The 22,688-nt window shown below is 41.9% G+C and overlaps 1 long non-coding RNA gene across 1 annotated transcript; it reads left to right on the top strand.

The window, feature by feature from the left end:
• The first annotated feature begins 1,082 nt into the window (after positions 1-1,082).
• On the top strand, positions 1,083-22,196 carry LOC132025158 (uncharacterized). The gene is made up of 3 exons (XR_009406437.1): positions 1,083-1,167; positions 1,342-1,508; positions 21,817-22,196. It is a non-coding gene; the product is annotated as an uncharacterized LOC132025158 (long non-coding RNA).
• The last annotated feature ends 492 nt before the right edge of the window (positions 22,197-22,688 follow it).

Raw genomic sequence — 22,688 nt, 5'->3', positions numbered from 1 at the left:
AGGCTGCATAAAACATGCAACCTGACAAGTCCATCGCCACAACTAATTCAAAAGTCCAATTGCATTTATAGGATTGTTGGCCTCTCTCATATATCCATGCATCTTTATCAGAAGACTTCATTTTGTCTCCCTGCCTTTCAGGTTATACATTTGTAGCTCCAGCTGCAATCTCACTAGGATTTTAAAATCCCCTGGTCTGTTGTATTGTTTACAACTAGCAGGGGGCTCGTGCACAGTTCTTTAGAGAGGATGCATTATGACCTCATCCACGGAAGTTACAACAGACACCATCGACAGATTCTCCCTAAAGTCCTTTGCTTCAGAGCAATTTCATAAATCCCAGCGTTTTACAAACCAAACTACACAAAGGCACAAGGGTGGGTTAAGACTAACTTTCTGAAACACAGACTTGGGAGCCTCCTGCAGGGGCCAGGAGGGGAGAGGGGTGCACTGCTGTTTGTACATGCACTGTGTCCTGAGGACTCCTGGGGACGTGAGAAAGCTGGGGGAGGAGACGGGCAGGTGGGTGAACCAGGCCTAAATGCTGCCCCAGGGAATCTGGGCAGCAGAGAGACAGGAGAGGGTCTGCGTCTTTGAAGCTGTGTATTTAGCAGTCCATTCTAAGTACTCGGGAGTCGGATCGCCCGGTTCTAATTCAGCTCCATTATTCATGTCCTTGGGCAAGTTCACCAACCATTCCTGCCTCCTTCTCCTCTTTCATAAAATGGAGAGAATGAAAGCACCTGCCTCACAGGATAGATGTCAAGGGTGGAGGAAGTAAGACATGTGGTGTGTGTAGAATGATGCCTGGCACAAAGTAATTGCTCAATACATGTTAGCTCTTATCACTAATATGACTTCTCCAAGCATGTAATCACGCTGACTTTGTTATCTCTGAGGAAATGGAAAGTTGCAGGCTCTGCCCCTGAACAGAACAGAACAGAACATTAACCCAAATAGGCCAAGCAATCTAACAATCTGGCAGCACCAAAATTGCCTGTTGCCTCCACTTTCTCAGTCAACACACGAAGTAGAGGCTTTCTTGTTGGAACTTTCAAAGACAATACCAGACGAGGCACACTGAGCAGCCTCATATTCTGCTGCCAACCTTGGAATCAGATAGAGTGCTTGGGACTGGACCATGGGCTCTGAACTCCGTTGCCTCTGGTAAGTCTCAATTAAGCCCTTCCTCACCTTTACCAAGCAGCAAGCTGCAAAATCTGAATGCATTTTCAGGCAACAAAAAGCTAAGGGTTTCCTGTTAACCTCAGTTGCTTATTAACCGTCCCATCCTGAGCACTGCAATCTCGCCTAATAACATGCTTATTTATTTATCCCCAGCCTGTACACCCTGATTCAGAAACTGGCATCTTTCCACGTGAAGTTGCCATCCTGGGAACTTCCAGTGCCGAGGGTGACCCCACGAGACTGTTTCATCAAGTAACCCTCCCCTGCGAAATCCAAGGATGGAACTCCAAACCCCGCCCCACCTTGCCCCCCATGGAGCTGTGAGTTAGAAATTCTTGTCACCAAATGTCATGCTCAAGTGTTGCTGGTGTTTTCATCTAAGTTGGTCTGAGCTGAGAATATTTCTGGGCTCACTTCCTCTTAAAGACAACCCCAGTGTTTCACACTGAGATTAACACTCTTTGACACAGCACACAGTGCCAGAGTATAACATTTACAAGGGGAAAATAACTTGAAAGTGAAGGAGTCCAAAAAGGCATAATTACCCAAGGCAAACTGTTTTGTTCATTCAGTGATTACAGTGGTTTTAAAGCCTTATAATTTATCATAGTTCAGAACAGTTTAAATCTCAGTTGTGCTCCTCTGAGAAACCGAGACACTTCCCTTTCTTTATTCCTTCTGACAGGCTATTCTTTTAATATCATCTTAGTTCTAAGACGGCATAGACTGTAGCTTCCCTACATAACACACAGAAAGAAAGCAAGCTGACAGCGACAGACGTGCACCTTTGCATTAGGCTGCAATGCACAAATAACCAGAGAGTATAACAATTCCAAATGGGTGTAATTTCTTTCAGGTTCAAGTATCAGTTTGCTTGTTTTGCTGCTGCTAATCACCTCTTAAACAAACAATTGCTTTATCTATGTACTGTGCCTCATTTCACTTTCAAATTATGTGTGTGTTTTGCTCCTAACAGCTTATTATGATCTATAATTAACAATTTTGCTGAAAGCAGAGCCGTGTATTGAGGAGAGCCCACATGCTATCTGAGAAGTACTTGAAACAGGAGGCCTTTGTTTTCTTCACAAATTTGGCAAACAGAAGGTACCTCCTCTCTCTGCTGTGCATTGTCTTCTCCAGAAGTCCAGAAGTGTGCAGGCAGAAAATTAAAAGAAATATTTTGAACTCTGGCAGAACTTCAGTTTGCTATCTTTGAATAGCAAACTGAAATTCTCGAATAGCAAACAAATTCTCGAATTTGTCCACAACTGAGAATCACCTGGGGAGCTTTCACAGGAACGCTCAGACCTAACCTCAGACCTATTAAGTCGGAATCTCCGGGGGCAGGCACGGGCCTGAATACTAGTTAAAGCTCCCAGAGGATTATAAAGTACAGTCAAGAATGAGAATGACTGTGGCAAATTATTTAGTCTACTTGTCTAGGGTACCAGGAGCCCAGAGAAAAAGGTAACACAGGTAAGAATTAAATGGTTAAAAGCTGGATTTACTAGACTGCACTAAAACTTATTTTCCAAGTACATGAACATCTCCAATCTAAATGACTTGCAGAAGATTCTTTTGACCCACCTCTCAGCTTATACAAACTCACCAAGCAAGCAGCAAAGTTGCTTAAAAATTTCACCCTTGAAAGCAGGTCTTTGAGATAATGGAATGGAAAATCATTTGGGAACAGATTTCCTGGATGTATTCTTGAATAGACAACCTGCATTTCTCTTGTGGGTCAACCACTTTAGAACTTTCTCTGTGAGGCTTGACAAAGTTATTAAAGACACAGCTACTGAATTCTTGTGTTGAAAGATCTGGGTACGGTTCTCCACTTTCACACAATCTGTTACATGGGAGGGAAACTAGTTTCTTTTATGCACATCAGAGAAGTTGGGTGCAAGCTTCAGTAGGAGTGAGCTGTCAAGAATTTTTAGACATAGGTATCTTTTTGCCTTTGTGATGCAGTCCTGAAGCCGTGCCAGGAGAGTTTCTTCTGGACCCAACACTGAAACATGCCAAATTTGTTCCCTGAGCTCTTCTCTACCCCTAGCACAACTCTCTCTGGAAACTGCTCCATCCTTTCTCTCTTATTCTCTTGGACTTAGTATCAGCTAGCTTCCTCTGATCAGTTTTTGTACATACACATTCAAATTCAAGGTGCTAATAAGGAATTCTAAAAGGATGAATTACCTATTGTACTTCATTCATTCATTTATTTATTTATTTTGGCAACTTTCTCCTCTCATGCTTCTAAACAACTCTTTCTTTACCAAACACACACACACACACACACACACACACACACACACACACACCCCTCTGTTATATGATCCAGTGGTTTCCAAACATGGCTGGTCAATGGACTCAACCAGGGAGCTTTCTAAATATCATTTCCATTTCCTCGGCCCTACTCCCTGATTCTGCTTCACTAGGTCTGGAATAAGGTTCAAGACTCTATATTTCTGGAAGCTTCCAAAGGGATGCTAATGATCACCCAAGTCTGGAAACTAGTCATCTGTTCCCTAGGAGAATACCAGGTCAGACTGAGGGAGAAAGGAAAGAGTCACCCAACGGAGATGCATGGTGAGAGGTATTCAGAAGTAGGAAAGGATTTCTGGCACCTCTTCAAGTCCCTGGTGCAGTTCTGGCTGCACAGCAGCTGTCCAAGCATGTGCTGCAGGTGTGACACTGTTCAGAGAGTGAATGGCTTGAGGGTTTGCAATCTATCATCATCACTGTTCAAGTAGTTTTGGACCTGTCGAGGGACAGAGCTACCTTTGGCCATAATAAAGATTCTCATTTTCTAAATCCTACTCTCCATGCAATAACTGAGAAAGCATATGCTATATCTGAGGGCCTGCTCCTCCAAAAAAAACCCTCCAATTAGAAGGTGAAGAGGACCTGAGGGCCTGGGAGGAAGGGAATATTGGTTAAGAAGGTTTATGAGAGGGTATAAAACACCAAGTACAAAAGAGACCTTACATTTAAAAACCAGTTTAACATAGAAACAGTTTCCCTTTCCTGATGGAGCAAGCAAGGACTTGCAACTCTTCTCAGTATCTCTCATTGGCTGGCTTGCCTCACAGTTTCTTCACGAAGAAAACACTGTGCAAGGCAAGAAATATTGTGACTTAAATTACATTCATGAGATTCTCTGATAAAAAAAAAATCAATGTGTCGGATCAATTTTTCTTAAACAAGTTCATCATACTCTAGAGTGATCAATAGGGAATGTTTTTCAGCCGCTTCCCAGCCTTCCCACTTCAGTAATTGCTAGAATTTCATATCGACAGGCCATAGGATGCTTTGAAGGCTGAATTGATCCATTAGCCTGTGGTGCTACAAAGCTGGGCCACAACAATAATGTGGTGTCCCCCCAGGGACCGGAGCTGAAATCAAACAGGAGGTAAGCCATTACATTATGCGTTTGACCCTGGAGGAGCCAGGCTCCAGCTTCTATTTGCAACCAGGAAAGGCACAAGAGGAAAAGGAATGGAGGACCCAAAAAGAGGATGGGACCAAGAAGAGAAAGCCGCAGAGGCCGGGAAGGAAGAAAATGTGGAGAGACCTACAGCCTGATTATGAATGGTCCCCATCGAAGAGGAAATGCTGTGTGGCCGGGTGAACCACATATGCTGGGCAGCTGCAGTCAAGAGAAAAATAAACTTGAAAGGACTCCAAATGGGAAGCTAAATGATGTTCATCAGTATCATTTTGGTTTTGAACCTTAGCTCATAGTTCTTCTTTAACAGTGATGTGAATAATTACCTCTGCCTGGGGCGAAGGAGAAAGGGAGAGTCCAAGAGTGCGGCCAAGGAGGCCAGGGAAGATGGAGAAAACTCTTCCCTTTCGCCAAGCGGTCAAATGATTCATCTCCTAATCATTCCTGGACAGCTGTACTGAGCATTCAGACAACCCAATAGCTCAGCAGGTTATAATAATAGGGATTATAATATAAAAAGCATCTCAGAGAAATCAAGGCTTGATTCACCAAAAAGAAGTCTTACCATACGGGGCCAGGTCAGACTGCCTTTGCAGTACAAAGTCTAACTTTGGTAACAGGAAAATAAAACCTGACAGTCAGAATGTCTGCTAGTGAGAGACACTGATTTGCCTCTTACAAAGCCATAGTTAATCTATTAATCACGGAATTGTTCATTAGTTATCCTACACACTACAGTTACGTGGCCTTCTCAGAAACCTGTTGGAAAGCAATGTCTGTGGAAAGCAAATTTGCACACGAGATGGAAATCACCCACCACATGCTAGCATGGTTAACCTGCAATTTTTATGTGGAAATTAGGTATGCCTTATTAAAACTCAAAGCCAGGGTTTTGCTGCTCTCAAATAGAAGCATATGTAGATCCCTGTAGCACAAGCATAGTTCTGAGTGACAGGCTGGCATACATGAGTTGCTGGGTCAGACCTCACCAGAGGATAAACTGATGTGTTCCATGCTGTCACACATTGCTTTCTGCATGCACAAGACATCCCAAAGGATGGTGACCTCCTTGGCAACTCACATGTTTTTCAGTTTCCATGCTAACCTTACCTAGTGAGCTCATGTGGGTATTTGCTCAGTGGGTTTCATAATCAGAATCCGGCCTCTATCTCAGGCAAATATAATTAATCTGTACACTCTCAGTAAACAGCGGCAGCATCATCTATGCAATTTTTTTTTAATCTAGGAAGTTAAATGTGGGAGAGATGAAATTACAAAAATGATGACTGTTTCAATAATAGGTTTTTTGAGTATGTTACTAGATAAATTCATTGACAGAATTAGATAGTATTGTGCAGTTGGCAATATATTTATTTATACTGAATTATGGAAAATTAATATCTTACTTCTAGAAACAACCACAGTGGCCCACAGTGGCAGAGATAAGGTGGCAATACCAATGTGATTTCTCACTTAGAGTGCCATGGACAAGCTTGCCACCTAAATGTCTGCTGTCAAGACACAGGGCTAATTCCTGCATAGGGCCAGAGAGACAGGCCATATTCCAGGCAGACTTCTGTGCTGCTCCTATCAAAATTTGATAGGAGTGATAGATAAGTCTCAGGAAATAAACATCCTACACATTCTGTCTACCAACCAACTTTATCCAGATGACTGCGGAGATTTTATAAAATACATATCCCCAACGCCCAGTTTCAAAACTTGTGATTTGTGAGATCTGAAGTGGGTTCTGGAATCTGTACTTTTTAAAAGTCTGTAGGTGACTCTGATGAACAGCCTGGGGTGGAAATCAGTAAGTCCCATCTGATGCCTTAGATGCTCTAAATCCTTACCCTGCAAAGCATACATGGACAGTGGCATATTAAAAATGCAGGCTCCCAGGCCCCGCCCCAGACCTACTAAATCAGAATCTGCATTTAAGCAGGATCTCCAGGTATTCTGTGTGGTCAGGAAAGTTCAAGAAGCACTTCTCTCTAATTTGTGTGCATATCTTTTAAGTCATTTGAAGTTATCTACCCAGTGCTCATGGATTGCCAGCACCTTGCTTCATGAGGCAAAGAAACGCCTTCACTAAGTTATTGCATCAGATTTCAGTAAGTCTCATGACGAATGTTTGGTTTTTAGTAAAACCATTGTTTAAGGCATCATATATTGTTTAAGGCTGTCAAATGTCTCTTGGTTGAAAGACCTATGGAAGAAAACAATTTTTTTTAATGAAGAAAAAAAAGCTGGAAAGTAATACATGTTTGCATGAGAAAATACAAACAAACAAACAAAGCAAGCAAATAAAAGTGATCTATTATTCCACTATCCAAATATATTGTTGATATTTTGTTATGGAGTATGCATACATATTCCATGTGTATCATCATAAACATTTCCACGGAATGGAAAAATAATCATTTTCAACATGGGTTTTTTATGCCATTGTAAGATTCTATTATGTGAACACATACTACTTTATGAAATAGTGACATGGACTATTATTCCCTCGGTGTTTACTTCTAGTTACTTTTTTGCTGGTATAAACAATACTATAGCAAACATCCTGAACATCTGCATTTGGATTTGTATATCCCTGAAAATACTTTTAATATATGTCATATCTAAAAGATTTACTATTTCTCCTAAGGAACTGCTTAGTTAACATTTTTCCAGATGACAGTTACAGTAAATTGAGTTTCCCTTTTTGCTTTCACTGTCAGAAAAGTCAGAATTAAATGTAATGCTCAATTACACTAATTATACTAACCTAGATTCATAGATATACACATTATATGATTACACACTATATATAGATATTATCTATGTATTATATGTATTTTTATGAATTTGAAAATATGCACCTTCAATAAAATACATTAAATATTTTAGGGCAGTAAGGCACTTATCAATTTAAATCAAGGTAATTAGTGGTTTCAAAAGAAAAGTTTCCAAAATTGGCAGGGTTCCTGTGAATGCATGCTAACAAAATTACAGTTAAGTTAACAAACATACTGTTATTTAAATACTAAAAGAAATTTTCCTCCCCATTCTGTTATTAGGGGCTTATTTTTTTAGACCTTCAAGCAGTCCCCTATAAAATGCCTAAATCCATGTTAAATGAAAGACACATTAAATTCAGAGCAAATTGCAGCAAAGGGGAAAGAGGTGAGTATAGGAAGAAGAAGAAAAGGAGTTAAAAGAAGAAACAAAAATGGCCCCAAGGGAGGCTTTGCCCAGACTAGAGCATCTACTTTGGCAGAGTCTCATAAAGTGGGTTATAGTACCATGACTTCAGAGTGAAATCAAGCTTTAATTCACTATAAATATAGATTACCACACAGGGAGTGGATTTCCTGCAAAGGGAAGTTTAGATTCACTCAGATTTAAATGCAAACAAGAGATGAGGTGAAGGAAGAGAAAGGAAGAATGTAAGGATTACTTCATCCATTGCCAGAATCGAAGATACATATGTAAAACACTGCTGGACAGTTTTGAATCTGATCCTATTCAAAATGATGAAGAGGGAGGAAGCAAGAAAAAGTAGGCAAGTGAGCAGTCCCCACAACAACTCTGGACAGTTCTTAGGAGACCTGACCCAAAACCTTGTCTCACCAATAACTGGCTTAAGCCCAGTGGACAGAATCTGAAGCCTTTTGTAACGTTCTCTGCATTCTCAATCCCTTCTTGTTTGCAGTTTGTTAATGCTAGAAAAACTTCTAACTCAAGAATGGAGTAGATAACCTGAAAGCACAAAATAAACATGAGAAAAACTGACGTAAACCTTGAGGATACAGACCTTCTAAGCCTCAGAGCTCATGTTACTTCATCACGGACTGAGATCCGGCCTCATGAACAGAAAACCCCTTGAATATAGCCCTTTATTTGGGTCTCTTCTAGTTTAGAGAGAGAATAAATGGCTTTTATTTGGGGAGCGCCTTAACTCCAGAGCAAATTATTTTTGTCGTACAGTTCAACCAATGCAAGGAATTAATGTAAAAACATGTAAGCATCAGTCCACTTTCCAAGAAGTGAGAACAAAGCTGCTGCCCAGCTACCCTGGGACTGCAATTCTGTAGCCGAGTAAAATGGAATAATAGCTATAGTCCAGTGGTTCTCAGGGAGGGAACCCTGATGTGATAGGCAGAATCATGGCCCCCAAAGATGTCCCTGTCTGATTCCCAGAACCTACGAATATGCTGTTTCGTGGCAAGGCAGTATTAAAATTGCAGATGAAACTAAGGTTGCTAATCAGATGATCTTTTTTTTTTTTTTTAAAGATTTTATTTATTTATTTGACAGAGAGAGAGATCACAAATAGGCAGAGAGACAGACAGAGAGAGAGTTGAGGAGAAGCAGGGTCCCTGCTGAGCAGAGAGCGCTATGCGGGACTCGATCCCAGGCCCCTGGGATCATGACCTGAGCCGAAGGTAGAGTCTTAACACACTGAGCCACCCAGGCGCCCCGCTAATCAGATGATCTTAAAATAGATTAAACTCAATGAGCTGAATGGGTCCAATGTAATTACAAGTGTCATTTAACATGGGAGAGGAAGGCAACAGAGAGGTCAGGCAGAGAGAGATTTAAAGGAGCTGAACTGTTGGCCCTGAAGATGGAGGAAGAGGCCACATGCCATGGAATGCAGGCAGTTTCTAGAAGCTAGAAAAGGCAAAGAAATAATTTCTTCTCTAGAGCTTCCAGAAAGAACAAAGCTCTGTCAACAACTTGACTTTAGCTCAGTGAAACACATTTCCAACTTATCTCCAGAACTTTAAGACAATAAATTTGTGTGGTTTAAAACCACTAGGTTTGTAGTGATATGTTACAGTAGCAGATCTGGAAACTTATTAAAAATGCAAATTCTCAGGGCACCTGGGTGGCTCAGATCATGATCCCAGGGTCCTGGGATGGAGCCCTGCATCAGGCTCTCTGCTCAGCAGGGAGCCTGCTTCCTCCTCTCTCTCTCTCTCTCTGCCTGCCTCTCTGCCTACCTGTGATCTCTGTCAAATAAATAAATAAATCTTTTTTTAAAAATGCAAATTCTCTGGCTCCACCCAAGACTTCCTGAATCAGAAATCTTTAGGGTGGGGCTCAAAAATGAGCATTTGATAAACCATGCAGATGATCACATTAAAGTTTAAGAATTACTGATTTAGTTCAATTCCCTCTGAAGCCCAAAACAGTAAACTGATATGCTAATAAGAGCCTCATTAGTGGCAGAACTGGAACTAGACCTAGATCTCCTATGTTTTTAAAAATATTTGTTATTTGTATATGCCCTTTTATGCATGTACTACTATTTCATCTAGACTCAGGTTTTTCCTCAGTAAAGCAAGACTAAGTGTGTATAACCTCTCATAGAGCCACTGTCAGCAAAAATTTAGGTAATATGTAAGTCAAAATGCTTTAAATGGAATAAGCTGTTATTCAGAAAAAGTTATTCTTACTACACAGTAATATTACAATGAATGTACTGTGTGCCCAGCAAGTTATTCTATTTTTTGTGTGTGTGCTAATATAATCACTCACACAGATATGGGCACATGACCCTTGCCTAGCCAAATAATACCCTATTCCCCTGGACTGTGTTAGGGGAGGAGCAGATGACCCAACAGGGCCAGACGGTGTCCCTCACCGGAACTGCCATATGCACGATTGGCCAGAGAAACCCTTTCCACTGTTTGTTAAACCCTGGCATTTAGAGAAATTCTATCTGCAGAACAAAGTCAACTATAGAGATGAGGGACAGATGAATGGATGGAGAAATAGATGCATGCATGCACAGAGGAACAGAGAGATGAAGATGGTAGAAAGAGACAGAAAAAAGACACCTGAAGTCAACTACTTAGTGCCAGTTCTTGAGATCCTGGATCCTATGCTATAATTTCAGTCTTAAAAGCTGTATACACTTGCCTTCCAAGCTTTGTGAGCCTTTTTGCTTAAACTGTTGAAATTGAGTTTCTGTCACCTGTTGCCCAAAGAGTTGTAAATAAGTGTAGCATTCCTTTTAGATATGATACTATTCTTCAACAACACAGTATCGCCTTTCTCACCGACAATTCTCTTCATCCGCACTCAGTAGCAGTTTCAAATCTGAACTTCCACCACCTTTGGAAAACAACCCTCTGGGGATCAATTTCCAAGCTTCTGGGCATCTTGTGGAAGTCCCCTTACTAACCACTTCCACTCCCCGATGTTCTCACTAGTCTTCCCTTTAACTGCATAATCAGTTTCCCTAGTCAACAGCTCAATGGTGTGGGGGGACCAAGCCTTGCAAAAGATTTTTCTCTATCCCCTTACGACTTCCACTTATGAACACTTCCACAATTCCCAGCAATATCTATATAAGTGTATCTACAAATTCTCCTTGAAAATTCACTTTGCATCCCGTCCTCATAAAGTTCCCCTGGGCCTTCTAGGTTAAGAGAAGTACGAATAAGAGTCATGGCTTTCCTATGTCATTAGTTGACTCAAGCCAGATGTTACCTGAAACAAGCTATGATAATGTTTGGATGTTTCTCTAGTGTGTATGAAATGAGATTATGGTTTGGAGACTAAGCCCAGTTGGGCAAGTGCTCATGCAACAGAGGTCAGAGGCCTCTTGACTGATATGGAACAAGGTGAGTTTAGAAATAATTTTCCTATTGCCCCAAAGGGTGTTTCTAGTAGAAACAAGAAAGGGAGGGAAGGAGGGAGGAAGCGAGAAATGGAGGGAGGGAAAAAGAGAGAGAAAGGAAGGAAGGAAACGAAGAAAGGAGGAAGGGAGGAAGGAAGAAAGCCAAACACAGAAGAAAGGGAATGAAGAAGGCTGATTTTTAAAAAAAATTTTTAGATCCTGCATAAAAGAAAACAACCTTATAGACGTAGAACATTTTCAGGGATAATAAGGAGTTTCACATTTTAAGGTGGACTCTAGGAAAAGTTAAATCCACCAAAAACTTAAAAATAAATATGCCATATAGAATGGTGTAGTATAACACACCTACCTTCTAGATTGAAGCCAGCATTTGCAAGTAAGTAGCCAAGATCATGCCACAGAGAAAGAAATTCCTATTGAGCTATCTCTCTTTATAATCCATGTTCTAGAAGGCAACAAAAGCTTTCCCAAATCCAGGGAAAACATAGGTCTTTTTTATATCATCTACATTTCCCAAACACTCTCCTTGGACCTAACGAACACCTGTGCCTGCCACATGTCTGGGTTCCCCTCAGCAGGCTGTATCATCAAGAAGCCTTCTTCCATTACAAGCCTGTCTTTAAAATATGGTTTCTAAGTCCTGTGGGCTAATTAAGCACAGCTGGGTCTACATCGGCCTCACTCAAGTGTGACGATTAAGCTGGCAAGAAAAAATCAATCATCATTAATCACTAAATCCATGTAGTGACTTCTAGAGGTGCTAAATGGGTTGAGCAGGGCAATGGTGATGCTTTTCATTGAGCGACCAAATGGTTAAAGTGAGAAAGAGCATGCATTCCTCCCAGAATGGGTGGGAACGTCAGAAACTCATGTGTTTACAGAACAGGGAAATCTAGGTAAAGTGGGAATAAAGTGTTTATAATTTCCTGTACATTGCACTCCCTTCAATTTTGGCTGTTTGGGCCAGGGGAAATGAATATAACTATTGCCACCACTTGTTATCACCTGAATGGTACCTCTGTTAGGGTTTAAGATATCTCTTTTAGTGCGAATATATATATTCACTTGTAAAGTGTTTTCATTGAGCAGACTTTTTTTCCTTTTATTGGACTATTCCCTACAGCCCTTTGCCTTATGATGCATTGAGAGTTTATGTCTTCTCTGAATATACTCTTTACTGAAGCATTCAGTGTAAAGGAGTCTGGTTTATGCCATGCCCATTTAATTTAGCAAAACCATTCTCCTCTTTGAGGAAGGTGGCACAGAGGTTTCAGATCTGCATGTGGAGAACAATTAGCACTAACATTATTATTGCTTTGTATAACTTTTTGTTTTAGGGTTGTTTTCTTGTGTTTAATTCCCTTCTATTTCAGTGGCCAAAGAGGCTGACTTCAGAAGCTGTGGAAATATTTTATTGTGCTTACAATGAAAATAGGAGTCCTGTCTCTGGTTTCATTACTGGACGTTAGTTTAGAAACCATTTGCCCTAAGTCCTGTGAAAGAGAATACAAGTCAGGGTGTGCCTATTTCCCAATAGTAAAGCAAGTCCTGTATTCTTTCTGGTACAAAATGAATGCAGGGATTAATTTAAGCAACAACAAATTGCACACTGCCTCTCCCACACTCCAGCTAATGACAAGTATCTGTGCTGGGAACTCATTTGCAGGCCAGTTGGAAAAGCAAGTGGCATTATAACAGAAAAACAGCCATAAGCAGCTGAGGCGATTTTCACATCTGCCTCCTGAAACTTAAGGATATGTGTCTACTCTAAACTTACCATATCTTTTTTCTGTCCTTGGGTTTGTGTTTGAGGATTCTTGGAGAATTAGCATGGAAAAAGGTAGGCTATAAATCCCACTTCTTGTCACCAACCCTCTGGACCTTCTTCTTTTCTTTCCTTCTTTTTTTAGATTTATTTATTTATCTTAGAGACAGAGGGGGGTAGAGAGAGAGAGAATAGGAGCTTGAGCAGGGGGAGGGGCAGAGGGAGAGAGAGAATCTCAAGCACTGAGCATGCAGCCCGACGTGGGGCTCAATCTTAAGACCCTGAGACCATGACCAAGCCAAAACCAAAAGTCAGACGCTTAACAGACTGAGCCACCCAGGCACCCCTGCACCTTCTTTCTTTCAATCCTAGTGCATGATCACCCTCCTCAATGGAGAGTAAAAACTGGAATTTGGAACTGCTTAAGGAAAAAAGAAAGCCCTAACATCTAAGGTTAAATTTCCTTCTCTTCTTTTAAAGTTGGAATAGCATATGGAGAAAATGAAAGGTGTGACCTTTTTAGGTCTCCATTCCCCTTTACCCTTCTGGAAGCAAGAAATTTAGAGACAATGAGCACAATGGGAAAGAGGGTGGTGAAGGACCAGACTGAGACTGAGATGGAAGAAGAGAAGCAAAAGTGCCAGGAAGAGATGGAGATAAGGAGCAGGGAGGCTGGAAAATAGACAGAAAAGAAAAGGCCTGGACAAAATCATAAAGGAAGCCAAAGTGGTTTACAGTTTCTCCATTTTCTATATGGAGCTCTCATTGCTCTCAGCAATGCTCAGTTACGTGCCCAGCAGTCTCCTCCCACCCGCCCACGCCTACTGGGTGGGACACCACTGCCCCTTGCTCTCAGAAATTCCGTCCACATCACCAGACTGAATTCTTAAGGTCTATTTGGCCCCTCTGTGAGCTCCAGGGCCTCTAGCACTGTGAGGACACAAGTACTTAATAATACTCACTGGAAAGACAAAAACAAAACATACAACTAGACAATGAGAACTGGTGGATTATTACTATTTAACTTTAGAAGAATAAATATGAATATTTTTATACCTTCCTGATCTCAATGACAGATTTCCCTGTTAGAAATCATAGGTATTTGGCAGGCCCTAGAGTAGATATCAGTTGTCAGTCTTTAGGAAGATCTTCAGTTTCTACCAAGGCAGTGATCTAACTCACCAGCTCTAGAGGAAAGAAGGAAAGGCAACAAAAGCTCGACTTACATGATGGTAGGTGGTTAATTCTGGGCTGGTGTGTACACACACACACACCATACAGTTCTCACCTAACACACTGGGTTGATGTCATAAATTTAAAAGCTGTGTTACTGAAAGTTTTAAACACCCTGGGACTGCTAACACCCACGCTGTCAGTCATGTAGTGTGAATGGTTCCTGCACCTGTTTTGATAAAGAGGAGGGAATGGGAAGGCAGGTACTATCAATCTAATCAGGAGTCAAAGAGTAAGAGGTTAGGACTCAGACAGAAGAAAAATGTTCAGATGCCCCTCAGGCAAGTTGTACAGGTATGATTCTCTAGACTAGGAAATCATTGGCTGGTTAAAGCAGACACTCACCCAAAACCTGTGAGGCTGACACTCACTCATTCACTCAGAACGGCTGTTTTAAGTCTCGTGAACACGATGCCTCTGTGTTTCTGGCAATGCAGGTGACCCACACGAAGAGGGCCAGCTGTGTCAAAAAGCCGTTTCACCATCTGAACCTATGTTCTCCATGAGCAGGTTTTGCCAACAAACTCATCTCCCAGGGCCTAAGCCTGGCACAATGCAAACAGACACTGAGAAGAAGGAAGTGTAGGCCGTGAGTAAGCAAAAGCAGGAGAGAGTGATCATGGATGTCAGCCAGACCAGGTTTCCTGAATGAAACACCACCAAGCTCCCAGCATCCAAAAGAGGGAAAGCACAGATGATAAAAAGACTCACACAGGCACATACCCAGAGAACAAGAACTGCTCGGCAGTAAAAAGAACTTCTCAGTGAGCACAGGTGGCTAGTAGGAAAGTCAGGAACCCAAGATAGGAACCCAAAGTCCTCCAGAGATGTGCAGTAAGCCACCAGGTCCGACCACCAACAGCTCCAGCTCCTAGCTGGTAGAAGAATCCTCCAACTAACAAGGAAGAAGAGAGCAGCATGGCTGAAGCATCCAATCCAGATGCTGTTTTCAAAAATCCACCCCCTCTGCCTTCCTTGGGTGAGAACTGGAGGGTGCTGGCCAGTGATATGGATGCTCAGATAGACAAGTGTAACAGGAAGTGTAACAGGTTGTTCATACTGCATTTGTCAACAGGGGCCTCATAGGACAGGATACCAAAGCTTGTATGAGATACAGCCCCTCACACACAGAATTTACAGTGGCAATGCAGGAGAATCTGTTCCACAAGTCTTGACCCAGCTACCTACTTTGAGATGAATAAAAGGGATGAGAAAGTAGAAGGAAAGGATTGGTAAAGGGGTTTGGTTTGGGGTTTTGTTGTTGTTGTTGTTTGGTTTTGTTTTAGAAGAAAACTGTGCCCTGCAGTGAACCCTCATCACAAGGGGACCCCCTTGCACAGCCCAGGAACACCTTTCCAATTGCATTCTATGTGTTCCAGTGTTCCAGAAGCTGTTGAGATACCCTGGATGAGTACAAACACTATTCCCAGAATTGTACACAGCCACAGCCTGGTGCCACCATACCACCTGTCCCTTAGGGGCAAAGATGGGGAATGTTGCCTTCACTACACATTCTAACGAGAATATCTGCACAGGTTCACTTCAGAGAGCTTTGAAATGGATTGCCTGTCACTGAGACCCCAAAAGAACTGATGCCTAATTCATTCCTCAGGAAGACAGAGCAGACTGTGGACTGTGACCTGATTCTAGACCACAAAATAAAAGGGTAAGGAGAGAGGTCACTGTTTTGATGGCAAGGCCAGAAATGCACAGCAGCATGGATCCATCAGCAAATTGTGTTCACTGCAGTGGGGTGGTGGGAGGAAGTGTTGAGGAGCACATGATTCTTGTGGGCCATACAGGAGAGCAAGCTTACACAGGAACTCCGAATATGCTCACTTAAAATAAGAAAGCATCTGTCTAGGCCAAAAGGACTATGGAAGAGAAGGGTAGCAAGACCCTCCAAAGTCCCTGCAAAATGTACCAGAGACCACTTGGAGCCTCTGCAGGCCCAGAAGGCAGAAAACACTGGCCTAGGAGGAACTGTCCTACTGTCTACATCTTCTTCCTACTCTGTATCCCTCTTCCCTTCCCACTTCCCTAGCAAAACCACAGCTAGCTAGTGGTGAAAAGGTGAGCCTAGAGAGAAGAAAGGGATAAGCCAAAAGGCTCCCCTTTACTACTGTAGGCCTGGCAGGGAAAAGAGAGATTTATTTGTTTGCTACTGCTGTGTAACAAATTACTACAATCTTAGCAGCTTACAACAACATCCACTTACTACCTCACAGTTCTATAGGCCAGAAGTCCAGCATGGCTTGGTTAGTTTCTCTACTTAGGTCTGACAAGACTGAAATCAAAGTGTTGGCTGGCTAGGTTCTTATCTTGAGGCTTGAAAAAGGAATCCACTACCAAACTCATTAAGTTATTGGCAGAAATCAGTTTTATGTGGCTATACATTTGAGATCTCCACTTCTCAGCTACTTATGGGTCTCCAGTCCTTGTATGCGGCCCCAAAGACACCAGAAGCACATGGAATGCCTCTTGGGCTTTAGAATCTCTCTGACTTCCCCTTCTACTACCAGGAAGAAAAAACTTTGCTTTTAAAGGCAGCATGTGATTAGATTTGGTCCACCAAGATAATCTCCTAAGTATCTTAAAAGTATGTGTCATAATTTTGACACATGAAGTAACACAAATCATAGTAAGAGTGGTATCTCATCATATTCCTAGATCTCACCCACCCTCAAAAGAAAAGGCATTATATAATACTCAGGATCACTGGAGGTTATTCTTAGAAATTTACCTACCAAAAACAAGTCAGATTGGAAGTTACAATTGCTCCTCAGGTCTGAATATTCAAATTACTAAATCAAGGGACTGTCTGTAACACTGAGGAATGGTGGAACTGTCAGTTAGTGAAGAATAAACAGAAAAGTAAATGCGGGAGTTTTCATCAGGAGAGAAGAGGTAAGACAGGGAGATTATCACCAGTGAATAAACGTGAAGGACAGTGGGATGCAGCATGAAGTGTTTTGTTTGCATCCTGAGCTGTACTTGCTGGACATACAGTTTACTCAAGGATCATAACCCCCGAGAAAGGCTGGGCTGAATCAAACCAAAATGATGTGTCCTAAGGATGGTAAGACCAGAGAGGGACAAGAAAAGCGGAAGTAAAGTGAAGTTCTCTGCTACAAAGAGAAGATCCCAACTACTAGAAAAAGAATTTGGGGTGGATCTTCATATACCACAGGGGAAACACAGTTATGTCAAAGGATCCCTGGGGTACATGCCAACAGAGTCTTGGCCCCAGTTCTACCCTATCACTTAGATTATAAACTTGGGCAAGACTCTATCTCCCCAAACCTCAGTGTCCTACCAGGGGAATATCCTACTAATGTATGGAATAGGGTGGCATAAACCCTAAAACAGAGTGTGCAAACCAGAAGCCCATCTGCTCCGATAGGCCCACAGATGTGTTTTGTTTGGCCCTTGCAGTGTTTTAAAAAATATAATATGATAACTTTTAATGCCAACATTGTAAAAACAGCAGCAACAACAACAACAGTAGATTTCCATTTAAAAAGAAAAAAAAGGGGCTCCTGCCTGAGTGGCTCAGTTGGTTAAAGCCTCTGCCTTTAGCTCAAGTCATGGTCCTGGAATCCTGGGATTGAGCCCCATGTCAGGTTCTCTGCTCAGCAGAGAGCCTGTTTCTCCCTCTCTCTCTCTGCCTGCCTCTCTGCCTTACTTGTGATTTCTGTGTGTCAAATAAATAAATAAAATCTTAAAAAAAAAAAAAAAATCCAGTTTTCAGCTTCTCTGGAAAAACCACAAGATCTGGAAACACCAGGCCTGCTTCCCGCGTGGTGGCAATTCTGCACTCTCCGCAGCCCTGTGTCAGCTCTGTCCTCAGATTCAGGCATGGGTGCTGAGGTTCCCCACCGTCCCCACCACACAGGCTTCACACTTCAATCGTCTGAGACCTCGCTGTGCCCCATTGGCATCCACATGTTTCATATTGCTCTAATGCATTACACAAGTGTTAGCTGTTATTACCTGTAAAATGAGGTCACTGGAATGGATGATCTACTTCCGCTCGGAGAGGCTGTAATTTGAGTCCATAAGATGGGTTCATCAGTCACTTTTCCCACAAAGGGGTAAATTGAACACCTAAAACCAAGGGTGGTCCATGTCCCCTGTGTGTGGTATGAAGGCTATAAAATGCTCTGAAAATTGGGCATTTGTAGTGGGAGTTGCAGAAAGACTTCAATAAACTGCATATGTAGTTTTCCACTGGGCAATATTTAGGCACTGACTTCTTTAAAAGCAACCAGAAAATGGAGATGAGGCGAGGACAAAGTTACCATGGATGCTAAGACACAGGCACAGGCCTCCAGGAGAAGAGGAGATTCAGGAAAAATAAACATTCACCATAAGAGAGCTAATACCAAATGGTTCGTCCAGAGAAAAGAGCCAAGAGTTTATAGTACTTTGGGGTTTGTTTTATTTCTCCTCCACCCCCCACCCAACAAGATATAAATCAATCTATTTAGGTAGGGATGGTTGAGAGAACACATTTTATTGCAATGGATAATTTCCCAAGAGAGAGGATCACTGTGTTTCATTTCTAATGTTTTTTTTTTTTTCTCTTTGGGTTTTGTGAAACCCCACAAGTTTATGAAAAGTTTATCCAGATGAGGACACAGAACTTAGCAAACTATTCCCATTTTTAATTCTCATAAAAGTGGAAACGCATACCCATGCTCAGACACACACAGCACTAGAAACCCGGAAAACTAATCGAGTGCCAAGCACTTCTGGTACCCTAAGGATATATATATATTTTGGTAGCCCGAGGCTGCCAGAAACTTTGCCTGCTGAATGAATTATAGAACAGGAAGCAGATGGGCTGTGTATATGAAACAACCACTATCTGGCATGATGTGCTGTGCAATTTGGCTGCAAAGATTAAATTGAGCTATTGAATGTTTAATACACTATGCATAACAAATACAGCCAGAGCCACAAAACAGCATAAATTACAGAATTGGTATTCACACGGCCTTTCCCAGGAATCAATACACTGCCACCGCTCATAAGAGTCTGTTGTTTAATACACATAAAGAAGAGAAGAATTCTTCTATTAAAATGAGTTATCTGGGCTATTTACCAAAGGCAGTGATTTAGCAGTGGTAAAGTCTATGTAGTGCTGTTGAATGCAGATGATAATACTTCTTGTCCTTGTCTGCCTGTTTCATTGCGCCTATCAGTTGCTGGGGCTTGGAGTCCCTTGGGTACATTAGCAGTCAGCCCAGGAAGTGTGTTTAAGTAATGGACATAATGTTCACATTTGCTAGACCAGCCTTCTCCCTAATCATGAATTATTCTTCCCCAAGGCTCAATTGGAACATTACTTTAGAAGCAGAAGATTTAATCCTTTTCAGCTGATTGGAGGGAATGATTACAGTATTATTTTCTTGTACAGGCTGTCTCCAGTGAAGGTGCCTTTTTCTGTCCCCATCTTTAATAGGCAGCAATCTTTATTTCCCTGGAGGGAAATGGCAATGAATTCGAAATGGGATAAATCTTCAGGAATGCAAGGTGCTGAAGCTGTAGATCACTGCTGGTTAGTTAATTAGCTTAGCCCTCACTTGCTTCATCTCCAAGATAGAACACCTTGTAACAAGGGGAAGCAGTGGGTGGGTGGGTGGGTAGGTGGGTGGAATGGGAGAGTGGAGGAACCAGCTGTAGGCGGATAAATAATCAGATGCCTTAAAGCAACAACGCCCCTGCGGATTTCCTTCTGTGTAAATGTTCGGTTCTGGATCTTTGATTCTCACTTGCTACAATCACTAAAATAAGCAGTACTTGCCCATTCTGACTTTTAAGGGCAATTCAAGTCACTGAAAGGGATTGCATCTTTATCTAGTAGAGACAGTTAAAGCAGAATAAGGCAGAACACCATAGAAGATGAGGTTGAAGAAGATTGGAGTTGTCGCCCTATAATGTTATTTATATACAGGGCTGGCCCCAGACTAAGTCCTGGGAGAGAAAAAAAAAAAAATGTGTTTGAACATTCCTGGTGAGTGCTCTTGAAACACTGCTGCACAGAGAAGTGATAAATAACAATTGACTCAGGGTGTTTTTTTTTTTTTTTAAATTTTCATAATTAATGTTTCCGGGCGGGGGGATGTGGCTTAGAAATTAATTACCTTGGGTTGGAAGAGCAAAGCCTTGGATGTGATGTTGTCTTCCTGTCCCAGACCTTTCTGATGGAAAGGCCACATTGACCAACTTTCCATCCCCCACCCCCGAATTTGGTTTTATGGGGAGCCCCTAACACATTCCCTTCACCCACCACCAATTTTCTGTTTTCTTCTTATATAAATAACAAAGAAAGAAGCACATCAAACCTAAAGAGATCAACTGAATTATAACGAAGTCCTTGACGGCTAACACGTCTTGCATCTGATTTAAAGCAGGAAGCCCCCATGTCTAGCTGCCTCTGATCCATTTAGAATAAAACAAGGTCATGCTGCCTTGGCCCTGATTATAAATATATTACGTTTAAGTGATGAATGCCGCATTCATGAGGAGCAGGAGATCAAAAGTGCCTGAGGCTGGTGCTTTTCAATCTCTCCTCAGTGCCGAGTCAGAGACTTAAAATAAACATGCTGTTAAATGAATGTTTCAGAACCCATGTACAGAGGCACAGGGATGACTTTGTTTCTAAGGCAGAACATAATGGGAGAGAAGAGGCCATGTTAGAGCTTCTCAGGAGATGGGAAGAAAATTTCCCTCTGTTGGCTTCACCCAGGCCCCCTCTGTCCCCCTCAGCCTATTATTCTAAGCCACCAAGAGAGGCAGGAAAGGTCACATTTCTTCATATCAAAGGGAAAGATGGCACATGTGCCTGTTTTCTATAGACGTACTCACTCCTTGAATTCTTCCATTTTCCACGAACAGTGACACTAGCTCCCCCACAGCTCCACAGATCCTAGAATGACAGGGCTGGTGGAGGAACTCCAGAAAGAGTCACTGCGATCAACCCTCTTGTTTAAAGAGGACAAGAAGCTATTTTAAGGGCACACAGCTGGGAAACAGCTTATCTGGGAATGTGACCCACCGATGCCAGTGCCACGTCTCTCTATAGGAGACAAACTGCCCACCTACCATCACATCACCTCAGTCAAGGCACTTCAGTCTACTCTCAAGACTCCCCGACTCCTCTGAATTCAAAAAGGCCCCAAGCCTTGGTAAAGGACCACCAGCAATTCCTCTCCTTCCCATGTCATCCCTTTCAATTCACTGACCAAATCAATGTTGACTGAGTACCTATTTGCCCTTCACAACAGCTGAGTTCCAAGCAGAATTGTATTTCTTGTCCCAGATTCCTTTAGCTGTCTGACCCACTTTTTTTTTTCTTTCATTTTTCTTCCATCAGTTTCTGGCTCAGGAAATTAGTATTTTCCCCAAAACCAACATTTACATATAATATCATGTGTTTTTATTCTGCTATGGCAGGGATAGGAGTAATTATATGCTACATATAATTACAATAATGCTGACAGCTTTCGGCTTTTCTTTCTCTCCCTCTCCTTCCAGAAGACAACACAGTTCAGAGAAATGGCCAGAGCCACAGAAAGCAAGAGGCGCCAGAGAAACACAGGCAGCTGTGTGAAGAGGAATGACCTCGAAGTAAAGGAGTCAGTAGAACTACGTCCTAATCCAGTTGTAGCCAAGACCACTTGCTTGACCTTGGTTGAGCCTCTCAAACCCCTCTAGGCCTTGAGGTTTTTTTTAATGTGAAATATGAGTGCTTTAACTTAGGTCCCTGACTGCTCTATATCTCTATGGTCCTGGTTGCCCCCAAAACATTAATTAGATTTTACATCATTTGATTTCATTTCCGGACATTTACAATTCTCTGAGTAATGGGTAACATTCACAGCCCAATTACTTTCCCAAGCTCATCGAAATTTAATTTGCAGCGTGCAGTGACACACAGCCTGAGTTTGACTAGGAAGTCAGCAAAGCCACACCAGTGATTTACACAAGGCTCCCTGCCTACAAAATTTACCATCAGGGATGTCTAATGAAATTTTTTTCTCATGTAAACATACAGCTTTCACATCTACTGGAGTTGGAGCAGATGAGCTTCCCAGGACAGAATGTACTAGACAATACACTCCTTTTCACATAATGAGCTCAGGAAATTCTGCTGTGAAATGAAGGGTCTTGGGAGTTATTGTAATGCTTCATAAATGAGAACTCTATCTCTTTCAGAACTTCACAATGTTATTTGCATGTTAAAAACACCTGACCCCAAGAGGCTGCATTTATTCCACTACACCTTTAAGAATACTATGACCTCTACATTTACATTTAAATAAAACCTGTGCATTTTTCGCTCTCATTCTACTGTACAGTTTTGGGGAGGAGGGCATTTTGACATGAAATTAATGTGATTTTTAGGA

The sequence above is a fragment of the Mustela nigripes genome, chromosome 9 (genome assembly GCF_022355385.1).
Source record: "Mustela nigripes isolate SB6536 chromosome 9, MUSNIG.SB6536, whole genome shotgun sequence".
NCBI lineage: Eukaryota > Metazoa > Chordata > Mammalia > Carnivora > Mustelidae > Mustela > Mustela nigripes.
Note: the sequence above shows the minus strand (reverse complement) of the source record. Positions and strands in the feature narration are given on the sequence as shown.